Source organism: Mus caroli, unplaced genomic scaffold (genome assembly GCF_978045245.1).
Source record: "Mus caroli unplaced genomic scaffold, Mus_caroli_1 scaffold_10, whole genome shotgun sequence".
In the NCBI taxonomy this organism is placed as follows: domain Eukaryota; kingdom Metazoa; phylum Chordata; class Mammalia; order Rodentia; family Muridae; genus Mus; species Mus caroli.
This window is the reverse complement of record NW_028227265.1, coordinates 93863908-93871540: the sequence shown is the minus strand read 5'-3', so window position 1 is coordinate 93871540 and position 7633 is coordinate 93863908.

Sequence of the window (7633 nt, the reverse complement as noted above, 5' to 3'; positions counted from 1 at the left end):
CAAAGCAGCCCTTGAACTCCCAGAAAGCCTCCTACCTCTTTCTCCCAAGTGATGACATTAAATGTATAAGCCACCATACCCTGCATCTCCCTGTTTCTTTCACTTTTTTTTCCTATAGCTATACAGGAATGCAGGTTTGAATGAAAATTTTCAGTTCAGTATTTTAATCTGCAGTTGATCATCACTGCCAGTAGATGGCGCTTGTGTCCCTACAAGGAAAATTCTGAGCAGCATTAAACACGAGAAATTTTTAGAAATCTGGGAATTTAATGAATCTCCAACTGAACTCAATAAAGAAATTAAGAATAATTATTTCTTGAAACAATTTTATGACACCAGAAAAATATCTCCATAAATTCCTCTTCACAGGAAAACATAATGCCTGATTTCTGTCTATACATCACATATTTGAACTCTAAATTTATATTTAAGATCATGGACATGTGGTTTCAGTAAGGACACTGTGGATGATGCCCAGCTCAGACACAGAACTTGGATGCTTTGAGCTGGATCTGATCTGAAGGCTGGCTTTCAGAGTCCTGGAAGGTATAGTGCAAACTGCTAAGGCAAGCAGGCAGCCAATAATCCTACACAGCTGTTACTGACACCCACGAACCAAAACAGTGACCAGCACAGCAAGATATCCCTACAGCTCATGGAACAACAGTGTGTATGTTCCTCAAAGATCTCGAAATAGATCTACTATATTATCCAGCTATACCACTCTTGGGCGTATACCCAAAGGACTGTATGCTCTATTACAGCGAGTTCTCCTACCTGCTCATTCATATTCATGGTTGCTCTATGTATAATGGCCAGTAAATGGAAGCAGCCAAGATGTCCATAATAAAATGTGGTCTATTTACATAATGGAATATCATTCAGCTGTTAAGAAAAAAAGATGGAATTCCAAGCAAATGAACTGGAAATAATTCTTCTGAGTGCTGTCATTTTAGACACAGAGACCTCCTGAACTTATGATTCCATGACATCACTTATGAAGTCTTGGTTCAGCCCCACTTTTCTTTCTTTCTTTCTTTCTTTCTTAGATATTTTCTTTATTTACATTTCAAATGTTATCCCTTTTCCTCATTTCCCTCCGAAAACCCACCCTTCCACCCACTCCCTCTTCCTGGTCCTGGCATTCCCCTACACTGGAGAATCAAGCCTTCACAGGATCAAGGACATCTCCTCCCATTAATGACCAACAAGGCCATCCTCTGGTACATATGCAGCTGGAGCTATGGGTCTCTCCATGTGTACTCTTTGGTTGGTCATTTAGTCCCTGGGAGCTCTGGGGGGTACTGTTGCTCATATTGTTGTTCCTCTTATGGGGCTGCAAACCCCTTCAGCTCCTTGGGTACTTTCTCTAGCTCCTCCATTGGGGATCCTATACTCAGTCCAATGGATAGCTGTGAGCATCTACCTCTGTATTTGTCAGGCACTGGCAGAGCCTCTCAGGAGACAACTATATCAGGCTCCTGTCAGCAAGCACCTTTTAGCATCCACACTAGTGTATGGGTTTGGTGACTGCATAGTGGATGGATCCCCAGGTGGGGCAGTCTCTGGATGGCCTTTCCTTCAGTCCCTGCTCCACACTTTGTCTCTATATCTCTTCCCATGGGTGTTTTGCTCCCCCTTCTAAGAAGGACTGAAGCATCCACACTTTGGTCTTCCTTCTTCTTGTCAGTCCTACATACTAACTTTCAAAGTTCCCACTGCTTTCTAGCTAGTATGTCAGCTCATGGAATTTTGATACCGTTTCTGTAATACATCTATTTCCCTATAGAACTAAGTGTCTAAGAGCTGGTGTTAGCAGCCGAATAGCTGTGTCAGTGTGGAACACAGAGTTGATCCTAGCAAGTAGTTTGGGGAACCAAAGATCTAAACTTTAAAATGGGGCTAGCTCATTGGAAGGATCTGAGGTTTTTAACAAGTCTCCAATTCTAATCTTCAGCTATTGCCAAAAATAAGCTTCAGAGCTTGCATAAGAATCCCAATAAATTAACAACCAGATTGCATTAGCCTAATAAATGCATGGGCAACTTTTGCCTTTACAGAACTTTGATTGCCCTGTAAAATCTGTTCATCTTTTTATCTTGAAAAATTTCAGAGGTTGCCAATGGTGTAAGGGTCAGGTGGACGGTGACTGTGCGGGCATTGCTTAACTCACTCCTGTGCGTGTAGGTTACCAGCACTTTTCAGATACTCTGACCTGGAGTAAGAAGGTAGGTTACCCGTGCATATGTCTCAGCTCGCAGCTCCTCTGAATAGACTTGTGGGAACATCTCTGGAGTCAAATGCACAATGGTTCTCTGTCTATGGTGAAGCTTCATCCTGGGGTCAACACACTTCTTGTCTGGGCAATATCTGTACCAGAAAAATCCCCCAACTTCAGGTACACACTCTCAACTGCAACACACAGCCATAGTGCATCCCTCCAGTCTCACTGCATCCCTCCAGTTGCAAACAGAATTATTCCCCCATAGATTAAGGCTACAAATCCAAAGATGTGCTCACTTGTTCTCTCTCTCTCTCTCTCTCTCTCTCTCTCTCTCTCTCTCTCTCTCTCTCTCTCTCTCTCCCTCCCTTGGCTCCCTCCCTCTTCCCTACCCCACTCCATCTCTCTCCCATCTCTCCCTCTAGGGAATGATCCTTTGGAGTCTTTCAGCTTTCAGTAGCCCTATCATTCTTGGACTTGCAGAGTTCATCCTCTGCCTCTATGGTCACAGGGCTTGTTGTGTCTTTGCCTGCTCTTGCTTTTTGGTGGCCTCTCTTCTCTCCATGTATGCAATAACATAATATTAAGGACTCCTTTTTTCACTCATTTTAACTTAATTAGTTATACCTGGAAAGATCCCACTTCTGTATAGGTTTCCATTCTCAGATGCTCAGGATTAAGAGTGCAACATAGAAATTTTGCATTATAGACAGCTCAATCTATAGCAAGCTGCTTTAGTCAGCAAAGCCAGACACTAAAAATAGCCCAAATGCCCTTCAGGCAGAGAATGGATGAACAAATATGGTATCTTTACATAACAGGATATTACTCAGAAACAAGCAGATGAGTTACTGTTACACACACCACCTTGGATGGATCTCAAGTGCTTAGTGTGGAAGAAATGGGAGGAGAGGGCTACACCCAGCAAGGGTTCTATACGCACCAATACTTCCACACCCAGCAACGGTTCTACACTCACCAAAGATTCTATACTCAGCAATGGCTCCACACTTAGCAATGCCTCCACTCTCACCAATGGCTCAGAGTTCTCCTATTTGTAGTAGCCTTCTGCATGAGGCATAGACATGGAAGCACAGGAAACATCAGTATTCCCAGGTATGGAAAGGATAGGGAGAAAATTCAAAGGAGACTTGGGGGGGGTGGCTGATGGAAGATTATCATCAGCATGTTGACATTAAAGCTGGCTCTATGACTGTACATGTTTGTATACATCTACAGAACCACACTGCAAAAGAATTGAATATATGCAACTCACACACCAGTAAGCTTGACCCACCCCTCCACAATGGTGTTAGAGAACGTGGATATTAATGGCTATGGGCTGAACATAGCTTGTTACTCCACCCCAAATAAAACTGTGTTAACATTGCGTCCTCATCAGACAATGCAGAAGTGCAATCCGCAGGCCCATTTAAGAGGTGTTTGAGGCTCTGCTTTCACCCGTGGGTGAGTCTGTTTATGTGACTGATAAAGTGGTGGTCCAATGGATTATCTAGGGTGGGTCTGTTGTGGAAGCTTGTTTGGCTGCCTCTCTCCTACGCTCCCCATCTCCTGCCATGTGACGATGCCTTCCAACACCTTGAGTGCAGCCCCTCAACCACAGGGCAGAGTAGGAGCCAAAATAAGTTTACCCAGGGGATAGAGAAATGGTTAAGTTGGGTAAGAGTCCTTGCTTGGCAATCCTGGGGACATGAGTCAGGCTAGTCATGTAGACCCATGGAGCACATGCATGCACGCATGCAACACACACACACACACACACACACACACACACACACACACACACACACGCGCGCACAAAGAAAAACAATAATAACTAAAGAATAGGCTTTATCTATACTGTGGTAGTGTATTATTAGCAGTAAAAACTGGAGAAGACATCCACATACAAGAAACACACATGCACACACTTCCCTCTCACACATAAACACTAGCTTAAAATAAATCACCAACTTCAAGGTAAAAGCTGAAACTACCCAAGTTTTAGAAGAAAACAGAAAACTCTTCGAAACCCGGGAGAAAGTAAAAATTTCTTAGACGTGGTATGAAAAGCAGTCTATATAAGGAGAGGGAGTCAGAGACAGACAGAGAGGGAAATGAGACTTCACCATAACTTTAAATATGTCCTCTTGACGAAGGAGTTCTCTGGGATATTTAAAGAATTCTCAGAAAACAAGTGACGTCCACGAGCAAGATTTGAGCAAGTATTTTTAAAAACAGATAAGCATAAAAAGATGCTCACGGTAAATAGTCACCGAGGAACTAGAGACTGCAGTCCAATAACAATGGTGAGAACACTTTAAAACAGCTAAAATAAAATGGACAGAACAAGTGCTGGCAAGCACTCGGCACAGTCACTGGAAACAGACAAGCACTGCATTGCCAAAGGGAGTGTGGGCTGGCCAGTCTTATGTCAACTTGACACAGCTAGAGCCATCTGAAGGGAGGGAGCCTCAACAGAGAAAATGCCTCCATGAGATTCAGCTGTAAGGCATGTTCTTAATCAGTGATTGATGGGGAAGGGCCCAGCTCACTGTGGGTGGGACCATCCCCCTGGGCTGGTGGTCCTGGGTTCTATAAGAAAGCAGGCTGAACAAGCCATGGAGAACAAGTCAGTAAGCAGGATTCCATGGCCTCTGCATCAGCTCCTGCCTCCAGGTTCCTGTTTGAGTTCCTGTCCTGACTTCTTTTGATGATGACAGTGATATGGGAGTATAAGCAAAATAAACCCTTTCCTCCCCGACTTGATTTTTGGTCATGGTGTTCCACTGAAGCATTACAAACCTTAACTAAGACAGCTTGTAAATAGTATTGCCACTTGAGACAACTATTTGACAGGTTTTTACAAGGTTAAATATGCATCTATATATTATTGTTGTTGTTGTTGTTGTTGCTGTTGCTTATGTGTGTGTGGGAGAGAAAGGGAGAGAGAAAGGGTAAGAGAAAGGGAGAGAGAGGAGAGAGAGAGAGAAAGAGAGAGAGAGAGAGAGAGAGAGAGAGAGAGAGAGAGAGAGAGAGAGAGAGAGAGAGGAAGGAAGGAGGGGCATGCATGTGTCATGGCATGTTTGTGGAGGCCAGCAGACTTGTGTTTTGGTTTGGTTTGGTTTGTTTTTTTGGTTTTTCTTTTGTTTTTTTTATTTCTGGGACAGGGTTTCTCTTTGTAGCCCTGGCTGTCCTGGAACTCACTCCATAGACCAGGCTGACCTTGAACTCAAAGATCTGCCTGCCTCTGCTTCTTGAGTGCTGGGATTAAAGGCATGCACCAACCACTCACCTAAGGGATAGCTTTTTAACCACCCTCCCCTGTGAGTTCCAAGTACTAAACTCAGGTTGTCAGGTTTCTGCAGCAAGTATCTTTACCAGCTGAGCTATCTTGGTGACCCCAAAACATACATTTGATACACACTTCCCTCCCTCCCTCCCTTTCTCTCTCTCCCGCTTCCCACACCTTCCTTGGAAGAGTCTGGCTTTGCTTCTTTCAGTAACTGACTCGTGTAGCCCTGCCTTACACTTAGGCTGAGTGAAGTAAGGCTGAGGAAGCATTCACCGAGCTCTTCACAATGACAACTTCGCAAGAGTGAAGAAGACATTGCAAGTATACAGAGATCGTAGATTCCGCGCCCCCCCCCACGTGTAATTATTATATATGATGGTTCTGCTAGTGGTTTTGTTTTTGAATTTTGATCTCTGCCAAGTGACATTCCATAGAGATGAGAATACCCTCCTTGAAATTTGACTGAACAATACAAACCTAGTACCCGTTGGGGCCATTTTCTCATCACTGGAATAAAACACTTGAGATAAATCCTCTTACAAGGAAGAAAGATTTGCTTTCGCTAAAAGTTTTCAGTCCATAACCACTGGTCCTGTTGTGTGTGGCCAGGCAATGTGACACCGCAGAAGGCCATGGGTGAGGGGAACTGGTTACTCCTGGCCAGTTGGGAAACAAAATGAGAGACAGGAATGGGCTGGATCCCACCTTCAAGAGCGCGGCTCAAGGTCCTTCTTCCCAGGAAGCCCCACCTCCGGAAGGCTCCACCCTCTGCCAATGGTGCAACAGGCAGGAGGCAGAGCTTTCGACCCAGAGGCTTTGGGTGACGTTCCTGCTCTGAAGCCCGATCGATGAACGCTATTGTACTGGAGAGAGTAGTTCATGTTGCATGAGAGCTGGGACATTTGATGGAAGAAATGGTGTTTTTATTTCAGCCTTAGAGGACAACTGGAACGTTACCATTTAAGGAAAACGGACACGGCTTAAAAGTCAAAAAAAAAAAAAAAGTTAGGCAAAGTAAAGATCCCTCAGCCTGCCTTAGGAGAACTGTTAAGCACTGTAGGCTGGGGTCAGAGAGGAGGAGGAGGAGGAGGGGGGGGAGGAGGAGGAGGGGAGGGGAATGGGGAGGGGGAGGGGGAGGGGGAGGAGGACTGCCTTCTGCCTTAGACAGGGACAAACAAGTAGGGGATGGTCCTTGGTAATGAGAGGACAGAGATGGGGGAGGAGGTGCTTTCAGAATGATTCAGGGAAGAGGGAGCCGTTGAGATAGTCAATGTCTCTTCTTCAAACACTTGATTGTGATCTCTCTAAAACAAAACTAAAACCATGTTCTTCCTTGTGCATTTTTTAGGTTGAGTATAGCTTATTATACATTGAAATGAGAATGCGTACTTTTCAGCTTATTTTAAGCCACATTTTAGAATAAAGTGGCATAAAATTACTAACTTGTACCTAGTAGAACAAATGATTGTGGTTTGACTGTTAGCAGCATCATTTAAGAATATAAAAAACTTAAGATAAAAATATTTAATATACTTTCCTGACTTTTAACATTTCTTCTTTACTCTCCTTTCAAGAATATTGTGTGCATATGTCTTATATTTGAAAGTCCACTATTTTTCAAGATATATTTCATTGCAACAGGAGGTGTGTGTGTGTTTTTATTTACATATTGTAAATATTTATTTCCTAGGCAATAAAGCTTTAAAAGTATGAACATTTTCTTCTGGGTTGAGTTTCTTCTGGCTTGAGTATACACATGAAAGTATAATGAGTGGTAATTTAAATCTGATCAAAATTCTATATATGCATTGTAGACTGAGATAATTTATTGAGGAGGTGTCTATTAATGAGATAAACTGCGTTTCCCCATCAGTCAGTCCACGTTTCCAATAACTCAGATAACGTATTATTAAAGGCCACAAGGTTTGCCCTTCAGGTATTTTATCACTGCAGCAAGAAAAGTAACTAAACCAACGGGAAATGGAAAAACTGTAAACTTTCTAGGCGAGTGGGGACATCTGTAATCTAGGAAAGTAGATTAAGTTTGGTGACTTGACCCCACATGGTTTTAGTATATAGGATTTTTGGAGCACTCAACTGGGCCTTTCAGAAGATAA